We start from the raw sequence: 17,127 nt of genomic DNA, 5'->3' as shown, positions 1-17,127 counted from the left end.
GCTATGAGATCTGTGGGGTCATGGTCAGGGAGTAGGTATTAGGAGATGCCCAAGCCCTGGCACCTGGCCTCAGCATGGTAGAAGTCATCCTGCCAGACCACAACAACATATCCCTTGTCAGTGTGTTTGATAATTATATTGGGACTGTTGCTGAGTGAGCAGAGGACTTCTTCTTGCATTTGAGGCAGCAGAAGTCTGCAGCAGGGTGATGCCATCCGGTTCAACATCCGTAGGTGCCCGCCCTAAAAAGGGCGCATGCTCTGGGTTGGCGCCAAGCTGCGGCGCTGCTGCTGTCTCTGTTTGTTGTCGTTCACCTGACTGAGGTCAGTTCACAGGGCTCACCACGGAGAGGTCAACAACATGAGCCCCAAGCAGAGGGATGTGCATTCAGAGAGAGGGTGAGATTGGAGTGGGATAGGGGATTGGGCAAGTCAAGACAGTTGATGCTGGACCGGAAGTTGGAAATAAAAAGGTCCAGAGAGGTTAGAAGGCCGGCATGGGGAGTCCATAAGGTGAATGAATGTTGGAGATGGGACAAAGGGTGGTCACGTGAGGGTAAGGACTCCTTACATGAGAAAAATTCCCACTGGGGGAGGCGATGGAAGAAGAGTTTAACATCATGGCGGGCTCGAACGAGGTGATGTGGGCGTAGGGATACAAAGGTGAGGATTCTGCGAGGACTGTCCATTCCTAATGGGAGAGGGGAAGGTCAGGGGAGATGATGAAAACCCGACAGGGGTTCTGGCTGGTATCAGACCCAGGCTCTGAGGAGTGCTGAGGGGTTGAGAGGGACCGGGAGAGGGACCGGGGGAGGGAGGGTAGGGGCTCAGAGGGACGTTACTGGTGGTATATGAGCTAAGGGTAAGGGAACAGCATGGTTTAAAGAGGGGGATGGACAGCAGGACCCAGCAGTGCCAGTATTAAAGGGCCTGGTTGAGAGGCAACCAAGGAGCAGTAGGACCCAGGAGAGTCACCCAAGGGGAAGGTGTTGAAGCCCACATCATCCAGGGGCGGCATTGAATCCAGCGAAATTTGCAATATATCCCTTCTCTTGTTTACATTAGATAGAAGTCCCCAAACTCTGTATGCAGCAAATATTATAAGATCTTCTCTGCAGTGTTAATTGAATTGAATTGAATTGAATACCTTTATTGTCCTTAAAGAAGGCCATTCACCAAAGGATGATTAGAGATAGGCTGAAAATACTGTCCTGCCAATAATACCCACATGGATAACAGAAGTTGCACAAAGAAGCAGTATGTGGATAAACATCATTAAACCAGCTTTTAGAGAAAAAAAATGTAGCCTGTGGGATAAATGGAACAGTAGCAGCATGGTTATAAAGTTGGCCAGGGATAAGAAACAGAGACTTGTGGTGAATTGCTATTTTTCAGCCTGGAGTGAAAGGTACAAGTCTCAGAACTAGAACCACTACTACATAAGTTACAGGGTATATGGTGCACAATTACAAAATACACAAAGCTCAAGTATGTTAAACAGTGTGGAAGTTAGTAGCTAACTTCCTCAAAAAGTGACAAAAATGTGTGAGATTATGGTGTAAAAGAAGACTAAGGAGATACAGATGGTGAAAATTGGGTGCAAGGGAAAGGGAGATGGAGGTATTTGTAATCGGGTCTTTGAAGACGACAGCTTTGCAATTTTTAAATCACATGGGATCCCAGACTGTGGAAATAGAGGAATTATGTACCAGCCAAGACGTTGCGTTTAACCTACAGAAAATACTGATTTGGCCAAGGATTAACTTTTGGATTTTGTTCTCGGCAATATTTTTTTTTCAGCCATGAAGACTTTGGAGAAGGTGCAGGGGGGATTATTTCAGAGGCCGGATGATTATCCTCTATGTGAAACATGAACACAACAATACAGAAAGTAGGAAAAACAGCAGGGACTAGACTAAGTGGGACCCATTGTGTCCCAGCATCACACGGGAGGGCTGGTCACCAACACAATATTCCACCTCTCCACCAATTCCAATACTGCTCGCCAGTGGTGGTGGGGGTGGGGGGGGGCTGCTGTCTGTTGCGCTAGTATGGGTGTTGTGGGCTGAAGGTACTGGTTTCCAGAGGGCTAGTATAGATATTGTGGGCCGTATGGATGCTTGGGCAGGCATCCAACTGTTGCAACGATGTTAAAAGCCAAGCCAAGGCAAACAATTGGGCTGCAGCCACCCGATAACCAAAATCCATTTTGTGAACACAAACTTGTTAAAAAGGCGAGGCAAACAACTGGGCTGCAGACACCCGACAACCAAAATTAATCTTGTGAACACAAACTTGTTAAAAAAAGGCGTGGCAAACAATTGGGCTGCAGCCACCCGACAACCAAAATTCATTTTGTGAACACAAACCTTTTAAAAAGGGCTGCAGCCACTTTACAGCCGCATCTCTCTCATTTATCATCGACGGAAAAAAATCCTCCACACCCATACGGCGGAGGGGGGCTCTGAGCGAGGTGGCCAAAAATGACGGCCGTAGGTGTCGGCGTTCTCTCGGAAATCGCAGCACAGTCGGCCAAAAGCGGTCAAGATCAGAGATTTAGTAATATAGATAGGGCCAGGGTCAGGGTCAGGGGCAATGGCAAGGACCGGTGGGGGGGGGGGGGGGGGGGGGGGGGGGGGGGCAGAGGGAGGGGGGGGGGGGGAGGAGGGACAGGGGAGGAGGGCAGGGACAGATTGAGGGGCTGGAGCAGGGTCAGGGGTAAGAGCAGGGACGAGGATAGGAGCAGGGATAGACCTTCTTTCCCTGAAGCTTATTCCACCTTTCAATAACATCTTGACTGAACTTATTTCTTTCAACTCTGCTTTCCATCGGTCTCTCTGTTTTCTGAAATCTCCCCCATTTGGATGATATCTTAATGTTTTAATTTTGACCCCATTTGCCAGATATTCCCAAGTCAACGTCATTGTTTATTCTAGTCCAATATTCAATGAAATGGAACATTTCCCAATTTTTTAAAATGAGGCTGACTTTTGTGTCTCTGACACTGACAATACCTCCAACAAGCATCTCAAAGCACTAAATCAACCAAACACCAAAAATCCTACAACTCTAACACCAAAGTCCGTTCCATGTCCAATGACCCCAACATTGTGATTCCAAATAATACTCGGCCAACTGAGTTGTGCCACGGGTGTAGTATGTATGACACTAAGCTCCTGAAAATTACACTCCAATCCGGTCACTTATGGGAAATAATCACCAAGTGGACAAAATAAATGCTTCAAGTGCATAGGAAGGAGCTGCAGATGCTGGTTTAAATCGAAGATAGACACAAAATGCTAGAATAACTCAGCAGGACAGGCAGCATCTCTAGAGAGCAGGAGAGACGTTTTGGGTCGCGAGCATTCTTCTGAAACGCTTCAACCTCTCTGGCTCATGGGAATTCCTCAACTGTGACCAATAAAACTGAGAAGGGACATTGAGGAATTGCATAAAACCTGGAGTATCTTCGTGGAAGTTCTGCATAAATGGCAGAAGCAAAGCTTCACCACTCAACCTACCCCCCTCTCATCCCCCTGCCTCTTCACTCGGCCAAGCAAACTGCCCGTCAGTTGATGCAGAGTGTGAATCGCACAGGGATTCAGCATCCACCTCCGAATTTGCCACAGTGAAATGGCAGTAGTTGATCGCTAAGCCTCAGGGGCTGCTAAAGGAGGAGTCCCAAGCAGCAGATTTGTTTAAACACTGCAAACGCTGTAAGTCTGAAGCGAAAGCCAGCCTGGAAATTTACTGGGAAAGCACAGTTGACACTCAGCCTTTGCGGAAAGAACAGATGAATCAATAATCGCCAGAGTTCCAAGGGAGCTGATCCTCGTGATAATTGGACCTTAACCAGATTCTCTCAATCTGCTTGCACTCTGGATATCTGCTGAAATTTCAGTGGCAGCCAGGGAAATCATAGCCAAGGAATTTACCTCCCTATGGATTTTTACTCTTGCATATCTATGCCTAATGTGCCCCTTAATGGAGAAATAAGCATTAGTTGGATTTACCCACAAGATGTTTTCAGACAAATGAAGCATAGCCAATGATCACACTAAGTAGATTTTAACATGTGCCCGAGCTTCCTTCCTTGGAAGAAAACCTCCCATTTACATCTATAACACACGCTGCAGTCTGGGAAGAATCAAGCTGACAGCCAGCAGCTTATAGCTGTGACTCAGCTGGTCAGCTTGGCAAAGTGGATGGCCAGGACACATCACATCAACCTGTCAGCCATCAGTGATGTCTGGTGTTCAGGCAACGGCCCTGTGGTAAGTGAGTTATTTTACTTGTTTTGCAATATTTTTACTTACTTTAAGCTGTATTCAATTATTGTTTTAACTATTTCGTTTAGTTTAGAGGTACAGCATGGAAACAGGCCCTTCGGCCCACTGTGTCCACACCGACCATCGATCACGATCATCGCCCACCCGTTCACACTATTTCTATGTCATCCCACTTTTCCTACACATTCAGAACAATTTACAGACACCAATTAACCTACAAACCCGCACGTCTTTGGGGAAAGCAGAGCACCTGGAGGAAACCCATGCGGTCACAGGGCGATTGTACAAACTCCCACTCGAAGATTAGGATTGAACTAGGTCCCTGGCACTGTGGGGCACCATCTCTACCAGCTCTGCCAGTGTGCTTAATATTTTTTGTTAATAACTCTATCATAGACATTTAAAAACATTTGAAACACCTTTATGAGCGGAGAGCTCTAAGACCATCAGGGTGTTCAGGGAACAACATGAAGGCAGGAAGGGGGTGGAGAATGCACCTGAAACCTGCAAGCATAGTTTTCTCCCATCTGACATCACTGGCACATGATTTGCAAATTTACAGCCAAGAGTTGCTTGCCACATGGGCAACCATGGAGATGGACGGGGAGATGGCAAAAATATAGAGGGGAGGTGGAGGGACAAACAAGTGTTGAATTGAGGCCAGGGGAAAAACAAGAAGGGGAAATTAGCGTGATAGGTGTGAAATGGCACACTGGTCCCAGGTAGGATTCCCACATTCAGCGTGTTGGATAATGCCCTGTGCCGACACTGATCCATTGTGACTTCTAGCGATGGGCCACAGTTTGAGGTCTTATGCACTGTCTTATGTGCTGAGGTGCACAAAAACTACAATAGTTTTTCTTGTATTATAAGGGCCACATGTAAAAGTGAATGTACGGGGAGACACAGTCCCATTGAGGAATCTCTACATCACGGTAGCTTCCCATTTGCTGTGTGATTTGCTCCTCGTTTAAGAATGAAGTTTGAAGGTTACAATTTTTTTTAACCAATTTCTGCCTTTATTTCAGAAATATGCACCACACAAGTTATCACTTCATCATGTGTAAACTCTGACTGGAAGTGATAGCCACATAGAGAAGGATACGGACAGCATGGACAAATGAGTTGTGCTGAAGGGCAAAGAGGACAGCATGGATGCGATGGGTCGAATCACCACAACATTAATGATGTTAGGAAAAGGAGGACTGTCTCTGAATTGCTTTATCTCTGAGGGTAAAAATTTGATGTTACCTGAGGGCTTGATGGAGAATAAACAAAGGGAGTTGAGGTCGGCTTTGATTCTCCTTTATAAACCACCAACACAGGGCCAGACTTGGTCTCCAAATCTACGACCTTGGCAGGCACTCTATGACATTCCTTAAAGAGGCAATTAACATTTGAAATCATAGAAACATAAAAAAGTAGGTGCAGGAGTAGGCCATTCAGCCTTTCAAGCAAGCACCGCCATTCAATATGATCATGGCTGATCATCTAAAATCAGTACCCCTGCTTTTTCCCCATATCCATCGATTCCTTTAGACCTTAGAGCTAAATCTAACTCCAACTTGAAAACATCCAGTGAATTGACCTCCACTGCCTTCTGTGGCAGAGAATTCCATAGATTCACAACTCTCTGGGTGAAAACGTTTTTCCTCATCTCAGTCCTAAATGGCCTAATAATAATAATAATAATAATAATAAATACTTTATTGATCCCCTCAGGGAAATTCAGATGTCCAGAAGCCCCCAACCAACAAACCCACAGATTCAAAACGAACGCAGACAAAAAATACATAGAATACAATGTGGACACTACCTGAGAGCAATAAATACTTTAAAAGACCAATAATTAACAATTAAAAATTAAAAATTAAAAATTGCAAAATGCATCCCCCTACAGCCTAGCGGTCCGAATTATAAAATCTAATGGCTGCAGGGGTGAAGGATCTCCTGAACCGCTCCGTTCTACAGGGCAGGGAGAGGAGCCAGTTGTTGTTCCGAGTGCTCTTTTGACTCTCCAGAATTACATGGAGGGGATGCCCGGGGTTTTTCAGGATGACCTGCACCTTGTGCCTCATACGCCTCTCAAGCACATCCATCCCAGAGTCTACTCTCCCCTCCAGCACTGAGCATTCACTGAGATTCACCCAACATCGGGAACATTTTTCCTGCATCTAGCCTGTCCAATCCTTTAAGAATTGTATATGTTTCTACAAGATCTATTGAAATCATGTGACGTCAAGCTGGATTTTGCTCTCCTGTCTCAATGGTACTGGATCTGTACTCGCTGGAGTTTAGAAGAATGAAGAGGGGGGGGGGACCTATTTGAAACGTACAGAATAGTGAAAGGCTTGGATAGAGTGGGTGGGGAGAGGATGTTTCCACTAGTTGGAGAGTACATGACTAGAGGTCATAGCCTCTGAGTTTAAGGACATTCTTTTAGGAAGGAGATGAGGAGGAATTTCTTTAGTCAGAGGGTGATGAATCTGTGGAATTATTTGCCACAGGAGGCTGTGGAGGCCAATTCAATTAATATTTTTAAAGCAGAGATAAATAGATTCTTGATTAGTAGTGTCAGGGGTTATGAGGAGAAGACAGGAGAATGGGGTTAGGAGGGAGAGATAGATCAGCCATGATTGAATGGCAGAGTAGACTTGATGGGCCGAATGGCCTAATTCTGCTTCTATCACTTATGATCTTATGAAAGGTTTACTCCTGTATGTGACGATTTAATGATTTAATACCTATAAACAAAGAGGCAAATAATGTTATATATTATTGGGCATCAATGTGTTTACTTTTCTTTTCATTTTGGGGATCTGGGCAATATTGGCAAGGCCAGAATTTATTTCCCATCCTTAAATGCAACAGAGAAGGTGCTGGTGAGCTGCCTTCTTGAAACGCTGCAGTCCTTCTGCCGAATAGACTCTTATAATGCTGAAAATTCTATAAACCGCTGAACATAAGCAGAAAATCCTGCAAATACTCAGCAGGTAAGTGGCATCTATGGGAAACATCCATATGATGGAGGAAGGTCAATGATACTGCAGTTGACGATGTTTGAGCCACAGGCACTGTGCTGAAGAACAACTACAGTGATGTCCTGGGATGGGATGACCACCAAACTGCATTGCACAACATGGTCCCATATTGACATTTGCCAGCAGTCTTGAAGCACTGATCTAAATGCTGCACAAAGCTCATGGAAGGGAATCTCATCTTTGATCAACCTCCAACATCAACAACCATCTCCCTTTGTGCAAGGCACCAGTGCCACACTCAATCAAATGCTACCCTGATTTCACTTTTGTCCATCACACCTTTGTAATTCATATTTGCGCACAAGGTTGCAGTGATGTCTAGAATGGAATGGAATGGCCCTCGTGTAGCTCAAAATAAATATTGGCGAGCAGGTGCTACCGGATAGTACTGTGGACAACAACTTGCCTCATTTTGCTTCTCATCAAAATTGGAGTGATTGAGTGGTAAACTGCTAGATTAAATTTACTGATGTTCCTGTGAAAATGAAATACCTCAGAATCAGAATCAGAATCGGAATGCTTTATTGTCATTGCAAGTGTCACATACAACGAGATTACTGTCTCTCCATTTAAAAGAACTTCAAACATTCACATACTCATACTTTTTACACTCCCTCCCTCCCCAAACCCACCCATGGATTCACATTTACATAAATTAACACTGTCTCCCACCCCCTCTCCTTCCCCATAACCTGCTCCCGAGACAGAGTTCAGTTCCAAGATTGCTGATGGGTAAAAGCTGTTCTTGAGTCTGGCAGTGCGTGACTTTAGCGACCTGTACCTTTTTCCTGAGGGCAGCGGTGTGAAAAGGTGGTGACAAGGATGTGTAATGTCTTTCACGATATTACAGGTCCTGCTGCGGCATCTGGAGTGGTAAATGTCCTCCAGAGGGGGCAGGGGGAGTCCAATGATACCCTGGGCAGTTTTTATCACCCTCTGGAGAGCTGCTCTGTCAGCTGCTGAACAGTTCCCAAACCAGGCAGTTATGCAGTAAGTCAGTATGCTTTCTACCAAACAGCGGTAGAAAGACTCCAGCAGTTTAGCAGACAGATGGGCCTTCCTCAGTGTTCTGAGGAAGTAAAGTCTCTGTTGTGCCTTTTTTACAACTACAGCAGAGTTCACAGACCATTTTCCTCACTGATGTTGATCCCCAGAAATTTAAAACTAGGCACCCTCTCCACCTCCTCGCCCCTATCTCCAGTGGCCTGAGCTCCGCTCTATGTCGCCTGAAATCAGTTATGATCTCCTTTGTCTTTTTAGTGTTCAGAGAGAGATTGTAGTGAGCACACCACTCAGAATGTCTGTGCACCTCCTCTCTACAGGCGACCTCGTTCCCATTTGAGATGAGCCCCACCACGGTTGTATCGTCCGCAAATTTGCGGGGTGATGGGGCAAGCAGTCATGTGTGTATAGGGCGTAGAGGAGCGGACTGAGCACACAGCCCTGCGGTGCTCCTGTGCTGAGGGTCAGGGATGTCGAGGTGTAGGGTCCAAGTCTCACCGTCTGTGGGCGTTCACTGAGAAATCCAATATCCACCGACACAGTTGACTGCTGAGGCCAAGGTCTAGCATTTTTGTGATCAGCTTGTTGGGTATGATTGTATTAAAAGCTGAGCTGTAATCAACAAAAAGCATCCTGACATGACCCCTTCTCCTCTAGGTGTTGTAGTGCAGCATGGAGGACAGTGTTTATGGCATCCTCTGTAGATCTATGAGCCCTATATGCATACTGGTGTGGGTCGAGTGAGGGGGGAGGGAGAGATAATTTAAGGTGACCTAGGATCAGCCTTTCAAAGCACTTGGAGACTACAGATGTAAGAGCAACGGGCCTGTAGTCATTGAGAGAGTTGATGTTTTTCTGCTTGGGCATCGGGATGATAGTAGTGGTTTTCAGGCACGCTGGCACGGAAGAGTGTGCTAGGGAAAGGTTAAAAATGTCTGTGAATACCCCAGCGAGCTGGTGAGCACAGTCCCGGAGCACCCTGCCTGGGATCTCATCCGGGCCAGCAGCCTTACTAGCATTAACAGTTCTCAGGGTCCGCTTTACCTCCTCTAACTGGAGGGTTACCTGTTCAAACTTCCAAATGTGCGTGAGGAGCTGAGGGTTGGGAATAAATACTGCCTAAGGCTGATGATCACACACTCATCCTGGGCTACTGAGCAAAGATGTGATTGTCCTCCAGGAGCTTTGTCCAGCATTTAGATCAGTGCATCAAGAATGCTGGCAGATATGGGACCATGATGTGCAGTGCAGCTTGGTGGAGCAGCAATGTTTATCACCGGAAAAGTGAAAGCAGTAATTCGTCAGCTCAACAAGATCAATGTGGTGAAGGAAACGCACCGTAGTCCTCATTAATTTCAGCTTCTTAAAGATGCTAAAAGGGACTTAAACCACTTTATTAGTGAAAAAAACAGGATTTGGTTTTACCCAACTGAAAGTGTTTTATAAGCGGTAGGGAGGGGGAAGAGAGGGGAATGAGGCAGGGGTGAGGGGAGGGAGGGTGGGAGAAAGGAGGGAGGGAGGGATGGGGAGGAGTGGGAAGGGTGGTAGGGGAAGGGAGGGGGGGAGGGAGGGAGGGAGAGAGGGGGAGAGGGATGGAGAGAGAGAGAGAGGAGTGTGGCAAGGTTCAGACTCTGCTGCCAGGAACTGGATTTTGTTAAATCATGAACCAACATTCATTTCCTCGGAGATTGAAAATCTCTCTCGTGGCTGGAATAATCACCGTATTAAGTCTTCAGACAGCTATATTTCTTAATATTGGAAGCTTAACCACACAATCAAAGCGTTCATAAACACCTGACCCTAATATGGGTAAAAGCAAATCCTGTTTTTTTCACTAATAAATTGGTTTAAGTCCCTTTTAGCAGCTTTAAGAAGCTAAAATTAATGAGGACTATGGTGCGTTTCCTTCACCACATTAATCTTGTTGAGCTGACGATTTACTGCTTTCACTTTTCCGGTGATAAACTTTGCTGCTCCACCAAGCTGCACCGCACGTCATGGTCCCATATCTGCCAGCATTCTTGAAGCACTGATCTAAATGCTGGACAAAGCTCCTGGAGGACAATCACATCTTTGCTCAGTAGACCAGGATGAGTGTGTGATCATCAGCCTTAGGCAGTATTTATTCCCAACCCTCAGCTCCTCACGCACATTTGGAAGTTTGAACAGGTATTTCATTTTCACAGGAACATTAGTAAATTTAATCTAGCAGTTTACCACTCAATCACTCCAATTTTGATGAGAAGCAAAATGAGGCAAGTTGTTGTCCACAGTACTATCTGGTAGCACCTGCTCGCCAATATTTATTTTGAGCTACACGAGGGCCATTCCATTCCATTCTAGACATCACTGCAACCTTGTGCGCAAATATGAATTACAAAGGTGTGATGGACAAAAGTGAAATCAGGGCAGCATTTGATTGAGTGTGGCACTGGTGCCTTGCACAAAGTCATACCTTGCACAAAGGGAGATGGTTGTTGATATTGGAGGTTGATCAAAGATGAGATTCCCTTCCATGAGCTTTGTGCAGCATTTAGATCAGTGCTTCAAGAGTGCTGGCAAATGTCAATATGGGACCATGTTGTGCAATGCAGTATTGTGGTATTATGAGAAGCGACTATGTTATAGTGCAGTTAACTGCTCGTAGTGCTTTGTCATCATATCTAGTACTAGAAGTGGGACAATAAACAATTGGCTCTCACCCACTGGTGACAAAGGTTATGGTAGATACAAAGTAGTGTGGAATGTGTAATCAGTATAATTTTTTTATGCAGATTATCATCAGCTGTATCCCTAACTTTGGGGCAGTTCCTTTTGTTAGTCATGCTTATGACACTGATTTCAGCAGTGTCATAAGCATGAGTCTTTACACAACCTCCGTCTGGATCAGTCGGTCATATCTGACAAGAGGGTAACATTTTATGTGAATAAACTCATAAAGCAGAGTAGGCACGGTTGGGTCAAGCTGGAGCTGGCAGCATACACATCAGATCAGATACCTGGGTGTCATGGTACACCAGTCATTGAAAGTAGGCATGCAGGTGCAGCAGGCAGTGATGAAAGCGAATGCTATGTTAGCATTCATAGCAAAAGGATTTGAGTATAGGAGCAGGGAGGTTCTACTGCAGTTGTACAGGGTCTTGGTGAGATCACACCTGGAGTATTGCGTACAGTTTTGGTCTCCTAATCTGAGGAAGGACATTCTTGCCATAGAGGGAGTACAGAGAAGGTTCACCAGACTGATTCCTGGGATGTCAGGACTTTCATATGAAGAAAGACTGGATAGACTCGGCTTGTACTCGCTAGAATTTAGAAGATTGAGGGGGGATCTTATAGAAACTTACAAAATTCTTAAGGGGTTGGACAGGCTAGATGCAGGAAGATTGTTCCCGAAGTTGGGGAGGTCCAGAACAAGGGGTCACAGTTTAAGGATAAGGGGGAAATCTTTTAGGACAGAGATGAGAAAAACATTTTTCACACAGAGAGTGGTGAATCTGTGGAATTCTCTACCACAGAAGGTAGTTGAGGCCAGTTCATTGGCTATATTGCTGACAAGAAACATCCCAAAGATCTGGAGGAAAACCAAAATCATCGCTCTTCTAAAACCCGGTAAAGATCCAGCATATGCAAAGAGCTTCCGCCCAATCTCCCTGCTATGCCACCCGTACAAGCTGTTTGAGCACCTGATCCTCAACAGGCTTGCCCCAGTCGCTGAACCAGCCATCATCCCTCAACAAGCTGGATTCCGACCTGGCAAATCCACAACAAGTCAACTTCTGAATCTCACACAGCACATTGAAGATGGGTTCCAGAAAGGACTGGTGACAGGAGCCGTCTTTGTTGATCTGTCTGCCGCGTATGACACTGTGTACCACCGCCTCCTCCTAAAAAAGATCTTGGAGAATACCAAAGACCTGGCACTCACGGACCTCATCGGAGCCCTCCTGAAAGATAGGCGCTTCTATGTTGTCCTTAACAACAAGCAAAGTCGCTGGCGACGACAACGGAATGGCTTGCCTCAAGGTAGTGTGCTGGCTCCACTACTATACAACATCTACACCAATGACCAGCCAATGGACCAGAACACTGAGCAGTTCATCTACGCCGACGACCTCTGTGTAACATCCCAAGAGAGTACGTTTGAAGCTGTAGAAGCGAATCTCACCTCAGCCCTAGATGAGCTACACCTCTACTACGAGCGCAACCACCTACATGCAAACCCTGCGAAGACCCAAGCCTGCTCGTTCCATCTCAGGAATCGGGAAGCAAACAGACCCCTTAACATCACATGGTCTGGAACACCTCTTGGGCACTGCACCAACCCTGCCTACCTCGGTGTAACACTGGATCGCACTCTCTCCTATAAGGAACACGTCAAAAACACCAAACTGAAAGTTAACTCCCGAAATAACATCCTCCGGAAGCTGACCAACTCCAAATGGGGAGCCACAGCACACACATTAAGATCTACTGCTCTGGCCCTGTGCTACTCCTCTGCGGAGTATGCGTGTCCTGTTTGGGAGAGATCATCCCATGCCAAGAAACTAGACCCAGCGTTGAATAACACCTGCCGCTCAATCACTGGCTGCTTGAAGCCCACCAACATAAACAACCTGCACCTCCTCGCTGGCATTGCCCCTGCTGATGTGAGACGGGAAGTCGCCAGCCGAGTAGAGATGACCAAGGCCACCAGTGATGAACGTCACCTCCTCTACGGACGTGTACCCCCGGCCCAACGGCTGAAGTCCAGGAGAAGCTTTCTCAGCCATGTCCAGCCCCTAATAGCATCACGGGAAGAAACCAGACTCCAACTATGGACAAAAAGGCTTGAGGACGACCCCCCTCCTACTGACATGGGTATCCCTCCTTCTGAAGCCCTCCCTCCGGGCTCAGAAGCACCATGGGTCCAGTGGAAGACGCTCAACCGCCTGAGAACAGGAACAGGGCGATCAAAAGCTGCCATGGCCAGATGGGGCTATGAAACTGGCCAAACCACCTGTGAATGTGGAGAAGAGGACCATACAATGCAGCACTGCCTTGTCTGCCCCCTACTACCCAACCAGTGCAGCTCAAAGGATCTTGCAGTGTTCAATAAAACCGCAAAGGACTGTGTAAAGGAATGGGAAACTGTCATATAGCCAACCAGCTTCAAAGACACGAAAAGAAGATTGGCTATATTTAAGAGGGAGTTAGATGTGGCCCTTGTGGCTAAAGGTATCAGGGGGTATAGAGAGAAGGCAGGTACAGGATATTGAGTTGGATGATCAGCCATGATCATATTGAATGGCAGTGCAGGCTCGAAGGGCCGAATGGCCTACTCCTGCACCTATTTTCTATGTTTCTATGTTTCTATCAGAGATTGTGGATGTTTATTATGTGAAAAGGTACATTGTGGTTACTAAGAACATATGAGATGAAGGAAAAGTTTTTTCATAGTTATATAATAGTTTCACAAAAGATTGTTGGTGCAGATTATGTCAAGATGGATAGAGTGTAAGCAACTGAAAGCGGGATTGAATACAAATAATTTCAAGTCACACTCTACCAGGGCTGCTGGCGTGCCAGCAGCCAATAGAATGGATATTCCCCTTTGATCACATTCTTGCAACAGCAGCAGGCTCAGATGAATGCACTTTCGGAAGTTATAGAATATCGTTGAACATGTCTGGACTATTGCAGATAGAATTCTGGACAGTGCTACATGAGCTGTTGTCTAACTCCAAGGCAATTTGGACTGTGGTCCAATTAAGGGCGATGTACATGTGTGTAAAGTTAGCATCATGTTGTTAATGGCCCATGTCTTTTCTACCATTTATTGTTTATCTGTGTAGTGTGTTCACATACAGATTGGTTTACTGCATGAAACCACAAAGCTTCAAAGGCTTCATGTAGTCTCATCATGAGACTTCAAAATAAAATAGAAAGATTAAACAAAAACTTACCGTTTGAAGTTTGATCTTTATTTTATGAGAAGCTGGAGTAAGAGACTACATGCCCTTCTCTCCCAACCCTGAATCTCATAAATTTCATTTGGTAAGTCAAGTGTTATTAATCTTTCTGTAGATTGATTCGGGTTTAAGTGGTCTGTGGTTTCATACAGTGGCTCTGAAGATCGACGCGTATGCAGGCTGGCGGGTTCTTCACGTAGTCTCTCACTCCAACTTCTCATAAAATCAAAATCAAACTTCAAACGGTAAGTTTTCGTTTAATCTTTCTATTATATCTGATTTCACTACCTCCTCTGGCAGCATATTTCCAGATATCAACCAATCTCTGTGCAAAAAAACCGTTCCCCTCAGTTCTCCTTTAAAACTTTCCCCTCAGTTCTCCACATGCCCTCTTGTTTTTAATACCTCTATCATGGGAAAAATGATTACCCTATATATGCCTCTCATAATCTACAGGTCCTGTTTCAGATTTTCTTTTCATTTTAACTGCTCACCCAAATCAAAGAACCCTGTTTTGTGGTTACAACTATATACTGAATACAAAAGCAGAAGGATAAGTTACACTATTTATCTCACTGCTAAATTATGTGCAGCAAGCAAAATGCAGGCATAGAAACTGAAAGATCAAAGGGTATAGAATGAAAGATTATGTACCAGATTATGGTCAGAGCAGAGATTCTGGGAGAGCAGAATACTTTCCTGCAGCATTGAACCGGGCATTTGCAGCCACCGTACTTTGTTGGCTGAAATGTCTTTTATTGGGCTGGCCATGTTGTTCATATCCCTGACACCCGACTCCCGAAACAGACAATCTATTTTTAGCCGTGTCACACAGAAAAGATTACTAGGCGGATGGACGCAATGATTCAAGGATGTGCTTAAAGCCTCCATGATAAGAATGCAACATCCCACCAACTGCTCCCAACTTCCCCCGAGGAATTCCAGGCCTATGACGCCTCAAAGTGGAAAAGGAATATTCAGGAAGGTATTGGGGAACCTCGCAACCATGCATCAGGAGTGCAGGTGCCCTGCAAGTGCCCTGCAGATGACCTGCAGGATTGAAATACCCACCTCCTCCAGTCACCTCCTGCCTTGCCGACTACAGACTGCAATCCCACCTTAACCCCTTCAGGCAACCCAGAACCCACTAAACCAAAAAAGTAGCAAATCACCTTTAATCCCACGGTACTCTCTGGATAGATAAGTTACCCAGAGCTGGTATCCTCACTTATTTTGAATCACGTATCTGTCCAGTATCTGTAGGGATATTCAGCATTGTTTGTTGGCTTCCTCATGCATGACAATTGTCCAAAATTGTCTGTAAACTGTCTAGAGAATAACACAGACTCGATTACTGCAATCAAAGAGGTTCTGGTCAATGACAGTCCTTATCCAATGATTCTTTTTAAATTGCAGTTAGCTAAAATGTGTGCATAATATCTTTATTTAGTTCTCATTATGCTAATTATCTTATTCATGTACCTGTCCAAATGTTTCTTTAATGTTGTCAAAGTACCTGCTTCAACTACCTCCATAGCTCGTTCCATATATGTAAATAAGTTGTTCCTCAGGTTCCTCGCCTCACCTTATACCTATGCCCTCTAGTTCTTGATTCCCCTACTCTGGGTAAAGGACTTTGTGTATATACTCCTTATATATTATATCTATATCTATTCCTCTCATGATCTATACACCTCTATAAGAACATCAGATTGAAACATCTGACAAATTTTGGGTATTATAAAGTTTTATAATTTGGGTGTTATTAATAATATTAATAATTTTTCGGTATTGTGTAGTACCGGCTGCTTCATATGGAATACTTTATAATTTTGTGCATATACCACAGCATACAAAATGATATGTTTTTTCTTTTTGTTAAGGTCAACACTCAGTTAAGTGGACTTCAATGAGTTGATTTCAACTCGGAAAAAATACAACACAAGCATGTGTTGCAGGATTCAAATGGAAAAAATGTCTCACAGCTCATTGCAATGGGCGTAAAGGAATGCAAAGAAAAGCAATATGAAAAAAAATAGGAAGTCATGGTCCACAACTAAGACAGGTACATGGATAGGACAGGTTTGGAGGGATATGGACCAAACGCGGGCAGATGGGACTAGTGCAGCTGGGACATATTGGCCGGTGTGGGCAAGTTTTGCCGAAGGGCATGTTTCCACACTGTGTCACCCTATGACTCTATGACTAACTGAAGGCCAGACATAACGTTTTTAGGAAGATTTTGATGACCGTCTGGCAGCAAGCTAGAGCACTGGTTTGAGTGTTCTGGAGAACAGCAACTAACCTTGGAATTGAGAAGGAATTGAGAAACGGGGAAATAAAATAATTTACAAGCAATTTATCAATATAATTTAATGTAAGGCAACTGGCAAAGGAGCCAACGACATTTATCAATTGGTCCATTCATAGGAATCTGAGTATCGCGTCTATAACTATTTGGGAGAAGGCAATGCATATTCCAAATCAGCAACTCTTTGAAAAATGTCTAAACTTGAACTCGACTGACTCCCACAGCCACCTACTACACCACCACCACTCAGTCTCCTTTTTCTCAATTACTCCATCTCGACTGTGTCTGTTTTCGAGATGAGGCTTTCCAATCCAATACATTTGAAATGTTCTTTTTTAGGAAATGCAGCCTCCCCACCCCCTCCATCCACTGTGGTTGTCCAAGCACTCACTCGTACTGCCTCTATATCTCACACCTGCTCTCACCTCACCTTTCCCCAGACAGAATACGGACGGAGTTTTCTTAGTTCTCATATGTGCCATCTATAACAGGATTCCACCATTGGTCACATTCCTATTCCTTTCTGCTTTCTGCGAG

This window comes from Amblyraja radiata, chromosome 3 (genome assembly GCF_010909765.2).
Source record: "Amblyraja radiata isolate CabotCenter1 chromosome 3, sAmbRad1.1.pri, whole genome shotgun sequence".
NCBI lineage: Eukaryota > Metazoa > Chordata > Chondrichthyes > Rajiformes > Rajidae > Amblyraja > Amblyraja radiata.
The sequence above is the reverse complement of the archived record's forward strand: the minus strand, read 5'-3'. Positions refer to the sequence as shown.